The sequence below is a fragment of the Rutidosis leptorrhynchoides genome, chromosome 4, assembly GCF_046630445.1.
Source record: "Rutidosis leptorrhynchoides isolate AG116_Rl617_1_P2 chromosome 4, CSIRO_AGI_Rlap_v1, whole genome shotgun sequence".
Classification (NCBI taxonomy): Eukaryota; Viridiplantae; Streptophyta; class Magnoliopsida; order Asterales; family Asteraceae; genus Rutidosis; species Rutidosis leptorrhynchoides.
In genome coordinates, this window is record NC_092336.1 from 141,960,090 (window position 1) to 141,973,638 (window position 13,549).

Below are 13,549 nucleotides of genomic sequence, written 5' to 3' on the forward strand. Positions count from 1 at the left end.
AGGTGTTCATCATATGAATGATTTTACCTTAATGCAGACGAGAGGATTCTGCTTGAGAATTATGTTTATAAAATGAAATCCTGTGGTCTATTATTATTACAATTTGGTATATATAGATTAAACCTATAACTCACCAATATTTTGTTGACGTTTTAAGCATGTCTATTCTCAGGTGATTATTATGAGCTTCTGCTGTTGCATGCTAAATTAAGGACAAGAATTGGAGTCAGCATGCTTGTACAATATTGTTTAAAAACTGCATTCGAAGACTTAAGTTATTGTGTAATATTATTGTAAACCATTATGTAATGGTCGAGTGAAAACGCTATATTTTAGATTATCATTATTTGATAATCTTCGTAATGTTTTAAACCTTTATCGATAAAATAAAGGTTATGGTTTGTTTTAAAAATGAATGCAGTCTTTGAAAAACGTCTCATATAGAAGTCAAAACCTCGCAACGAAACCAATTAATATGAAAAGTTTATAATTGATATGAACGGGACATTTCAGTTGGTATCCGAGCGTTGGTCTTAGAGAACCAAAAATTTGCATTAGTGTGTCTTATCGAGTTTGTTAGGATGCATTAGTGAGTCTGGACTTCGACCGTGTTTACTTGAAAAACGATTGCTTAACATTTTTTTTGTTGGAAACTATATATTGTTAACATGTAAATATTATGTGATATATTAATCTCTTAACGTGTTTGATATTGTGTGATAGATGTCTACCTCTAGTACAAATCTTATCGACTCACCTAATAATAATGAAGAGTCGAATATATATTGAGAAGATTCACAAATTCCCGAAGAGGAACCGGAAGAGGAGGAACCGGAAGAAGAGGAACCGGAAGAGGAGGAACCGGAAGAAGAGATTCTAGAGGGGGAAATATTAGGAACCACAGAAAAACTGATAAATAAAAGAAAATCCTCAACCAATGGACCAAAGTTAATAATGGTCAATGGTGTTTCCGCCAAGGAAGCAAAATATTGGGAAAATTACCAATTTTCTGATGAATCGGATTCCGATGAGGATTCCGATGATGTTATAGAAATTACCTCGAACCAATTTGAAAAAGCAAAAGAAAATAATAAGGGAAAGGGCATCAAAATAGAGAAACCTGATTTCAACCCCGATGAATTTTATATGTATCGTCAACACCCGTATTTCTTAAGTTGTAACAATAACCCGGGAACCTCTAAGCCACCAGGTTTTTCTAAACCATCTGTGAAAACAACGGCTCGTATTAGAGGAACATCATATATCCCTAGGAAATTATCGAAACGAACCAAGTCCGAAGAAGAAGAAACGAGTGAGTCGGAATAAAGAGTTGTAATCATGTTGTGTAATATATGTATTGTAGTGTGCTTGTATTTTCATGTTATATGTAAAAATTGCTTGTATTGTTTGTTAATTATCTTTTACGAATCTAATCCTCGTCTATTTTACAGTATAAAAACACAATGGACGTTAAGGATAGACAACCGAATATTTTAGAAGACCTATCCGGGGACATGATTGATGAAATCTTGTCTAAAGTCGGTCAGAATTCGTCGGCATAATTATTTACGGTAAAATTAGTTTGTAGAAAATTTGAAGAACGTTCTAGGCATGCCTTAGTTTATAAAAGGCTTTCCTTTGAAAGATGGGGTATATCACATTGGGGACACCGTAAGTTACGCCGTGTTTTCTTTAAAGCGTTAAATGCGGGGAACCCAAATGCAATTTTACGCTACGGGTTAAGAACCTATTTTGACTCAACATATCCCAACGTAGGACTTCGTGAGTTAGAAAGAGCTTCTTACATGCAACATAAAGAAGCATGTTATGCTTACGGGTTAGTGATGTTCGCTTCTCACCAAAGTGAGAAAAAGAACATCGGATTACAACTTTTAAATAAAACCTTCCCACAAGTGACGGATTCAGTAGTTGGGGTGAGAAACAAGGTTTTTAGATTATTACGAGGCTGTTGGACATTACGTGAAATGTCCAGTTCATATTGATTATAAACGTTCCATATTAATTGATTTCGTCGCGAGGTTTTGACCTCTATATGAGACGTTTTTCAAAGACTGCATTCACTTTTAAAACAACCATAACCTTTATTTTATCTATAAAGGTTTAAAAGCATTACGTAGATTATCAAATAATGATAATCTAAAATATACCGTTTACACACGACCATTACATAATGGTTTACAATAAGAATATATTACATCAAAAATAAGTTTCTTGAATGCAGTTTTTACATAATATCATACAAGCATGGACTCCAAATCTTGTCCTTATTATAGTATGCAACAGCAGAAGCTCTTAATAATCACCTGAGAATAAACATGCTTAAAAAGTCAACAAAAATGTTGGTGATTTATAGGTTTAACCTATATATTATCAAATCATAATAATAGACCACAAGATTTCATATTTCAATATACATCCCATACATAGAGATAAAAATCATTCATATGGTGAACACCTGGTACCCGACATTAACAAGATGCTTATAAGAATATCCCCTATCATTCCGGGAAATCCTTCGGACATGATAAAAACAACATCGAAGTACTAAAGCATCCGGTACTTTAGATGGGGTTCGTTAGGCCCAATAGATCTATCTTTAGGATTCGCGTCAATTAGTAGATCGGTTTACTAATTCTTAGGTTACCAAGCAAAAGGAGCATATTTGGCTTCGATCATTCACCCATATAATGTAGTTTCATTTACTTGTGTCTATTTCGTAAAACATTTATAAAACTGCATGTATTCTCATCCCAAAATATTAATTTTTAAAAGTGGGACTATAACTCACTTTCATAGATTTTTACTTCGTCGGGAAGTAAGACTTAGCCACTGGTCGATTCACGAACCTATAACAAATATGTACATATATATCAAAGTATGTTCAAAATATATTTACAACATTTTTTAATACGTTTTACTGTTTTAAGTTTATTAAGTCAGCTGTCCTCGTTAGTAACCTACAACTAGTTGTCCACAGTTAGATGTACAGAAATAAATCAATATATATTATCTTGAATCAATTCATGACCCAGTGTATACACGTCTCAGGCTAGATCACAACTCAAAGTATATATATTTTTGGAATCAACCTCAACCATGTATAGCTAACTCCAACATTACTGCATATAGAGTGTCTATGGTTGTTTCAAATAATATATATACATGGGTCGATATGATATGTAAAAACATTTGCATACGTGTCTATGGTATCCCAAGATTACATAATATATTAGAATACATGTATAATACAATATAAGTTAGCTTGGATATGATTTGTATAGATTTGTTAAACATTTCCCGTAGCTAAAATAATCAAAAAATATCCAATCTTGTTTTACCCATAACTTCTTCATTTTAAATCCGTTTTGAGTGAATCAAATTGCTATGGTTTCATATTGAACTCTAATTTAAGAATCTAAAAAGAAAAAGTATAGGTTTATAGTTGGAAATTTAAGTTACATGTCAATTACTAAAGAGGTAGTCATTTCCTTCGAAAAAACGACATCTTGATGACCATTTTGGAAAACATACTTTCACTTTGAGTTTAACCATGATTTTTGGATATAGTTTCATGTTCATAAGAAAAATAATTTTTCCAGAAGAACAACTTTTAAATCAAAGTTTATCATAGTTTTTAATTAACTAACCCAAAACAGCCCGCGGTGTTACTACGACGGCATATGTCCGGTTATACGGTATTCTTCACGTTTCCAGGTTTTAAATCATTAAGTTAGCATATCATATAGATATAGAATATGTGTTTAGTTGATTTTAAAAGTCAAGTTAGAAGGATTAACTTTTGTTTGTGAACAAGTTTAGAATTAACTAAACTATGTTCTAGTGATTACAAGTTTAAACCTTCGAATAAGATAGCTTTATATGTATGAATCGGATGATGTTATGAACATCATTATTACCTCAAATTTTCTGGATAAAGCTACTAGAAATGAGAAAAATGGATCTAGCTTCAAAGGATCCTTGAATGGCTTGAAAGTTCTTGAAGCAGAATCATGACACGAAAACAAGTTCAAGTAAGATCATCACTCGAAATAAGATTGTTATAGTTATAGAAATTGAACCAAATTTTGAATATGAGTATTACCTTGTATTAGAAAGATATCTTACTGTAAATAAGAAAGATTTTTTTGAGGTTGGATGATCACTTTACAAGATTGGAAGTAAGCTAGCAAACTTGGAAGTATTCTTGATTTTATGAAACTAGAACTTATAGAATTTATGAAGAACACTTAGAACTTGAAGATAGAACTTGAGAGAGATCAATTAGATGAAGTGATGTGTGCCAGGTGTACTAGGAAATAGTATTATTTTTACAACAAAATAACTATTAAATACGATACAATTTTACACAAGATATTTATTTATTTGTAGAATGGATATACCTAAACTTTGCTACAACACTTATAGGCAGTGTACCTAATCGTACAGTAGTGTATTTTTAGTAAGTTCGGTTCGTTCCACAGGGAATCTTTTAAACAAGCTTAACGCTATATTAGTTTAACTTATAAAAATACAAAATATATATAAGTAATATTATTATTATAAAAAGGAGATTTTTACCGTTTAATGACTGGTTTGTCGATTTTTAAAACTTTAGTCGCAGTTAAAACCTAATGTAAAATATTAAAAAAATAAAAGACTTAATTTAAAGCGTAAAGTAAATAATGATAATGAAATTGCGATAAATAAAAGTGCGATAATTAAAAAGTACGATAATTAAAAGTGCAATTAAATACAATGACAGTAAATAAAAGAGCGATAATTAGAAGTGTAATTAAATATGAAAATAAAGGAATTATGCTTATTTAAACTTTCGTAATCATGATGTTTGACGTGTTGATTTTAGTTTATTCACATGGGTTAATTGTCCTTTGTCCTGGATTATTCAATATGTCCGTCTGGTTTTTGTCCATAACAGTCCATCAGTCATAAATATAAAGTGCGAGTATCCTCGTCAAATTATCCTTATATCCGAAGTCAAATATCCCAACTAATTGGGGACTTAAACTGTAACAAGGTTTTAATACTTTGTTTAATAATTACACCAGGATATCGACTGCGTGTAACCCAAAGTTTTAATACTTTGTTAACAATTATGCCAAGTGTCCTTGTACATAATTTTACCCCTGTTTTAATAATTCCATAGACTATTAATCCATTCCCGTGTCAAGTTAAATGAACGATTATTCGTACATATAAATATCCCGCCCATCGTGTCCGATCGAGTGTATATGGTTATTTATAGGTACGTCCAATTGTAAATCTTTATATTAAAATTAACAAACTATCATTTAGTTAAACAAATATAAAGCCCATTAATAGCCCATAGTCTAATTTTCACAAGTGTCGTTCTTTTGTCTAAACCCCAATTATGGTACAAAGTCCAATTACCCAATTTTAAATATTTTAGCCCAACATCATGATTACTTCGGCTTAGATAATTATAATAATAACTTAGCTACGAGACATTAATGAAAATAACATAAACATAACTTACAGTGGGTATTAATAGCGTAGCGTTATACGGACAGAGTTCCGACTTACAAGACCTTAAAACATTCGACTAACCCAACCTTATTATTATCACTAACCTAAAATTAAAATTACAAATTGAGATTACTAATTGGAGTGATACTTGGTACATTAGATAAGAGAAAGAAATTAGAAAAAGGTGTGTTTTTTACGTCCAAAACATGCGAGATTTATAGGTGAGGCCTATCCCAGCTTGCCATGCGATCGCATGGGATTTCTTCCTCCAGGCCATGCGATCACATGGCCGTCAGTTCCAGCTGTCTTTCAGCTTTGCAACAGTATAGCCTCCGGATTTTTATAATATATAATATATATATATAATTTTATTATAATTATATATATATATATATATATATATATTATATTATATTTATAGGCATAGTTGACTTGTAATTTTCAGTCCGTTGCGTCGAGCATTGAGAGTTGACTTTGGTCCCGGTTCCATATTTTTGAACGTCCTTGCGTACAGTTTAATATCTTGTATTTTGCGTTTTACTTCTTGTACTCTTGTAATTTTGAGACGTTTCTTATCAATAATTGGAACCACTTTGATTGTACTTTGTACTTTTGAGCTTTTTGGTCATTTGCGTCTTCAATTCGTCGAATCTGTCTTTTATATTTACCTTTTATTATTTAAAAGAATATCAATTGTAAATAGAACAATTGCAACTAAAAGCATGTCTTTCTTGAGGGATAATGCTATGAAATATATGTTCGTTTTTAGCATTATCAAATATTCCTACACTTGAGCGTTGCTTGTCCTCAAGCAATATAGTCTTGAAATAAAAATACTAGAATCACTTCTTTATTCTTCACACTTTGTACATCAGTAATTTCTATACGGCGGTATAAACAATGGTAGTAATGTTGTGGTTTACAGTCCCACATGACTATGAAAATTTAGATCCATTAAGGAAATTGGATCTTTATGAAAACATTTGATCTTTTGAAAATTAAATCTAGCTTTTACCCTAGATAAGTTTTCCTTGAATAACCCTTCACCGGTGTTTGCAAATTGTTTTTGTGGGTTTGGTGGGTTTCATATTTGAAAATTTTAGCTCAAAACTTGCGGTTTTGTGTCACCCACTTGCTAACTTTGTATTAGGAAAGCAACACGTCCAGTACACTTGCTCCGTATATTACCTTTCGATAAACTACCGTCCGGTTGTAAAGGAAAGCGTTGAACAAGCAACTGTTAAGGCAATGTCCCCTAACATGCTTTTAATTATGGTCTATAACGTGTCAGATGCAATTACTATCCTTGGTAGGAGCAATAGTAAAGCTCACCCTTATAATTTTCTGGTCTGGCACAAGGTCCTGTCTTTGACCATGCTATGCAACCACCGTTCTTACGGTTGACATGGTTCAGGTGACCTAATGAATTCCATGTGAATTCCTAGGATTTTACGTTCAATGTTAATGAACGCATTGAAAATGGGTTTTCAGAAAACAAATCGGTTTGTAATTTTGATCAAAATATTTTCTCGTTCAAGCTCGAGTTTAGATATCACTGAATTCCATGAGTTTGTAATTCTCAATCTTTAAGGTCAATCTCAAAGATTGAGTAATATCAGTCTTTAACACCTGATTTTTAATCTTTAAGGAGATTATCCTTTCTGGGGGTCTGATTCATTAGTCTTATCCAGCTAATTTGCACTGCGTCCTTCCCATTTTACAAGACAGATCCTCTCATGGTTAGGATAAGTCTGACCACTTGGCGACCCTGTTTAATGCTGAGGTCCGTGGATTTCCTGCTGATTTTAGTGATGACTTTTCTAGATTTTTCGTCAACCTACAGCTGGTCTGGACGACAACTTCATGACCTAAATCAAGAAGTGCGTATCTTTTTCGGAAGACTTTACTTCCATTTAATGATGGAATTGATTCATCGTGTAGATCTATCTTTCTTACAGTAAATCGGGTAAAACTGTTTAGTTTAGTCCAAAGCAAAAGTATCTTCAATTATTTGTTACAGAAATATGTGATATATGTTTAAAATATCTTGGTAAATTTTCCCACACTTGGCTTTTATTTTCCTTTTTATTGTCCTCTATTCCATTTTAAATGAATTCTAACATTTTGGGTTGTTTCTCAATTTATGTCCTTTCCGAGGTAACAATAATTTCGGTGTTAACACCTAGTTTTATCATTCATAAATATGTATAAACATGATTTTGAATTCATTTAATTGAAAATTTTGAAAATTTTTACTAGAATTGGGTAGTCAGTATATAAGACTAGGGCTGTTCTTTATTATCAGAGAGCACTAGATTCTAATACAACTACTGCGTTACTAGTATTTTTAATGGTAACCAAGTGTTTAAATCAAAAATTTTTAAAATTCCGAAATAATTTAACCCCTTCCCACACTTAAGATCTTGCAATGCCCTCATTTGCAAGAAATCAGTAACAATTTAAATTATTGAGGGTGATTAGCGTAGAAAAATGATTAAATTTTACCAAAGTTTCCAAACATATTGGCGTTTGTTTATTGAATGATAAATGGTGCACATCATTTGTTCATTCCGTCTTGTTGTTACATCACATTTGTTTTTCGTTTTGTCGTCAAAAGTACTAGCTTTTGCTGAACTTAATGTCAGTCTTTGAAAATGCGCTGTTTTACCCTGTTTTATACAATTGACAATATACATACATACAAATATAAACATGCATGGTAATTTGAAATGGGACTTAAAATCCCACTTTCAAATTAAATATGAAATATTAGTACAACATAATAAAAATATTAAACATTACAATAAAAGTATCATAATATAATGTGTTTAAACATAAATAAACAGAAATAATAAAAAAATAACAATCATAAAAATTACCAACAGGAACTATATCAATCATGGATAGGGGTTCCAGTTCATGTCATCGTCCGGGTTTCATGGTTGGTGATAGGTGTACTGGTATGCCTGGTTAGGGTCGTAGAGAGTATAAGGCGGTCTCATCTCGGGCTGGTGTGGAGGATAGTAAGCTGGTCTGGTCGGGATGTAGGGCTCCTGAGGTGACAGCCGGCTCATAATCTGACGCTGATGATAGTCCCATCTATCATGTTGTCGTTGCCTGGAATGCTCGTAATCATTCCGGGCTTGCCACTGCTCTATCCGACGAAATCTCTCCGCGTTTGTCATGTCTACCTCATCTACACGCTGGTAGACATCAGTCATAGCCTCCCGAATGATATCCCTAATGTCATTCGCTTCCTCCATCTCCTCATCTGAGCCTCTCTCTACCTTAGGTTGACTACCTACATAGGGTATTACCTGGTTGCGTCTACTCTTTAATACCTTAGTACCCGCATAAACCTTCAATCGTAAAAGCTCTACCTGTTCCCTACATTCCATAAGTGGACCCCCTTGGTCCTTATCTACACCCAAATACTCTCCAATGAGAGTAACAAAAATACCTCCTCAAATTATCCCCCCTTCCTGTATTCCTTCAACCATCTTAGATAAATAAAAACCAACACAGTAGGGGATATTAACAAAGCCTCTTGGGTCTCGAATACACTTTAGGTAAAATAAATCATGTAAGGTCAATTTTTCCTTGTTGTGACCTCTCTGTGTAATTGAGTTAGCCAAAAATCTATGAATTATACGAAGCTCGGCTTTGTTAATATGTAAGTAGGTATGTGTTCCTCCCCGCCCAAAAACATTATAGTCTGACATACGCCTCCAGACGGCGTTTGCGTCAAAATTCCTATCTACCCTTTCACCACGATAAATCAAATTAATACAATCGGGTAATAGCAATTCAGCGGGCGTATATATCTGTAATGCCCTGGCCATGTCCATCATGGACATCCTGTACATCCTACCACCAAGTATAAATCTAAGAAAACTTCTATCATCTAATCTATCTACATCTACATTTAACTCTATAGTACTCATCATCTCAACACACCATTCCTTATATACAGGTCTACGAATGGTGAATAAGCGTTCCCAATCAGTAAAAGAAGAACTGCCATACCTTTAGATCAAATGCTCCCTAACACGGTCAGCAAGTTGGACCCTTTCCAAAGGATCCCAATCAATTACCCTAGGCACCTCTACATCTTTCGTTACTAATTTAAATTTATTACTTTGGTATGCCGGGTAATCTCTCCATCGTCTATCGAATCTCAGATTAGGATGCAACGTGTGTTCAGGAATCGTTGGGTATTCTACAGGCGGATGCATCGGAAATACTATGAATTCAGTAACAAATTGTAGCGGATCATAATAAGGTACATGTTGATCTGGCTGTTGTTGTGGTTCCTGTTGTGGTACTTGTTCTGGTTCATATTGCATTTCTGGTTCTGGTTCTGGAGCTGGAACAGGTCGTCTAGATGATGATGATGATGAACCTCCAGTATCGGCTCTCTGTAAAACACATTAAACACAAAATTTGTGCATCCAAATATGCATTAGTGTTAGCAAAATAACAACTTAAATTAACCACAATAACATGTTAAATCAAACTTAAACTTATACGCATTTTCACAATTTTTACAATTCTACACTTTTTCAAATAAGCACATATGAAAATGTAGATAAAGTTCATAAGCATTTAACTCAAATAACATGTCAAAATAGTCATTACTAATAATTAAACAAGTCTCAAATGGCAATTATATCAAATTAATCAAGTTCATGAATTTTGCAACTAAAAAGTCCACTTTAATCTTCAAAAATCATGTTTGGGATCAAAGTTTGGATCATTTAACTACCTAAACATGTTACACTACTTAATTTAGCAATAATTCATGACAAAAATTGGCCATAACCTGTTTATATCAAAAAGCGCCAAATTGCTCAAGAACACAAACCCTAGATTTCTAAAAATTTTGAAGTTTTTGGCTTCAAATCATGTTAAATAGCATCAATCTAGGTTATACATGCATAAAATAGTAACAATTTAACTCTAATTACACTAGAAACTAACAAAATCAAATTAGGAAAAATATAGCTCAAGAACACTAAAAATCAAATTTATAGAGGTTTAGGGGTGTAATTTTTACCTTTCTTGATAAACTTCTGAATAATTTCATATTTACAGCGGATTGTAGCGAGAAATTTGGTGAATTTTGGTGTTAAAATGATGAATTTAGAGGTGTTTGTGTGTGTATGTTCGTGTTTTGTGTGTGTGTGTGTGTGTTATGGAGACAGAAGCAGAACTCGCTGCCTTTTGTTTCTGGCCTGGAATCCAGCCTCATGCGATCGCATGAGGTTGGAGTTCACTTCCCATGCGATCGCATGGGGGTCCGGGTACAATACCATTGCCTTTTTTTATTTTATTTTATAAAACCCTATAACTTATAAAACATATAATTAATAAAATTTTAAAAATTTGTTTCTTTTTAGGATGAGGGCGTTTTAGATCGTTGTCCTAGTCCGTCCCTCGACAAAATTTTAAAATTTGTCATTTTTAAGCTCAATTTTAAAAGCAGAGATTTTTAGGTTTTTTTTTAAATGTTTTTGGCATACTTTAATTCAATAAGGCTAAAAATAATGATAATAAAAGTTCTCGTCCCTCCCTTGGGTAAAGCAATCTCGGTTCAACGACCTAGTCTTCAACTTACGACGAATTTTTAAAAATCAATTTTTTTAACTTAGCGAAATAAAGTAAATTTTTGTTTTTAAATTCACACCAAACTTAAATTTAAGATGCATAAAATTAAAAATTCATATTAAAAATTCACACCAAACTTAAATTATATTTTTGTTTTTATACATACAAACTTATATTAAAAATATTAATTTTTCAAATATTTACAATTTTAAATATATTGATTTAAAAAGTTTACAATATTATTTTAATATTAATTTTAAAAATAAAGTAAAAATAAAATTAAAAATCTTTTTGGTCTTTTATCCCACTTTAATCAATCAAATATTATCAAAAACATACTCCCCTCTTTTCGGTAAAGTAATTTCGGTTACATAACCTAGTTTAACTCATGACGAATTTTTGAAATATTTTAGGTTGATTGATTAAAGATATTTATACCTTAAGAATAAACGGTAAATTTCGCAGTGATGTAATAAATTTTTGTATGATATCAATAATTTCGGTCGCAAAACCTAATTTTATTGAGTACCAATTTAATACTTTATAGCGAACGATTTAGCGTTTATTATCAAAAGGTTAAAAACAATAAAAAATAAAAATAAAAATTGAAAACTGTTCAAACTTACCTGTGAAATAGAATTCTTAGTGACTTGCTTTAGCCCACTCATAAGATAGTCGAACTAATTGGTTTTCCATAGCTACATAGGCGTAACCTCGAGCATTTAATGTTTTTTCTTCTAAACATATGAACTGTCCGTCGCTGCATAAAGTAACAAATTCGGTATTGGAATATGTCTGATTCGTCGAGCATTTTCCTTCGTGTGACCATTTTCCGCATTTGTGACATCTTTCAAGGTGTCGTGCTCTTCTTTTCGCTGCGGATTTTGATTTTCCTTTACCAAATTGTAACTTATTATTTTCATTTCTGGATTCTTTTCTTACTCCGTCCAATTTACCTCTGATTAATGATACTATTTCACTTGGAAGGGTGTCATTATTACGTTTAGTGATCAAAGCGTGTAGCATTAGACCATGGTTTAGTTCACAGGAAGTCTTCATCTCGTAAAACCTAAAAAAAATAAAAATTCAGAATGGGGTGAGAAGACTAGTTCTTTAGGGTCTGCTAGGGAAAGACCATTCGGGTTCAATTCTCGGAAACTACACAAAAACAGAACATCTAACTCTAACAGAAATACATATTATCCTTTAAAGACTTGATTCTCCCCACACTTAGTTAGCTGTGGTGTCGAAATTGTGATTAACTTCATTGTCGAATTCCATCGGACTATCTACGTAGTGTTTAACTCTGTGACCATTAACTTTAAATTCAATCCCATTTGAATTTATTAATTCTATCGTTCCGTATGGGAAAACTCTTTTGACTATGAATGGTCCAGACCATCTTGATTTCAATTTTCCAGGAAATAGCTTGAATCGTGAATTGAAAAGAAGAACTCTATCTCCTTCTTTAAATTCTTTTAAACTTTTGATTCTTTTATCATGCCATTTCTTCGTTCTTTCCTTATAGATTAACGAATTTTCGTATGCTTCAAGTCTTAATTCTTCTAATTCGTTTAGCTGACTTAATCGTAGAAGTCCGGCTTCATGTAAATCAAGATTACATGTCTTCAAAGCCCAAAATGCTTTGTGTTCAATTTCTACTGGAAGATGACATGCTTTTCCGTAAACGAGTTTAAAAGGTGTGGTTCCAATTGGAGTTTTGTAGGCTGTTCTAAAAGCCCAGAGTGCATCCTCCAATTTCATGGACCATTCCTTCGGATTTGATCCTACGGTTTTCTCTAGAATACATTTTAAAGCTCGGTTGGTATTTTCAACTTGTCCACTTGTTTGTGGATGATATGCGGTGGAGATTTTATGAGTTACTCCATATCTTTTAAGAACTTTCTCAAGTTGATTATTACAAAAATGAGTACCCCGATCACTTATTAAAGCTTTCGGTGTTCCAAACCTTGCAAAAAGACGTTTTAAAAAGTTGACTACAACTCGTGCATCGTTAGTTGGGAGAGCTTGTGCTTCCGCCCATTTAGATACATAATCAATGGCAACGAGAATGTAGAGATTATTATGAGATTTTGAAAATGGACCCATAAAGTCAATACCCCAATTGTCAAATACTTCACATACTTGAATGACATTTTGTGGCATTTCATCACGTTGACTTATTTTTCCGGCCCTTTGACAAGCATCACAGGATTTGCAAAGAAGGTGTGCGTCTTTGAAAATTGTAGGCCAATAGAATCCAGCATCATAAACTTTTCTTGCTGTGAGTTGTGGCCCATAATGCCCTCCTGTTGGTCCTGTGTGACAATGGTTTAAGATTTGACTAGCTTCATCTCCGAATACACATCGGTGTATTATTCCATCGGGACAACTTTTAAACAAATGTGGATCTTCC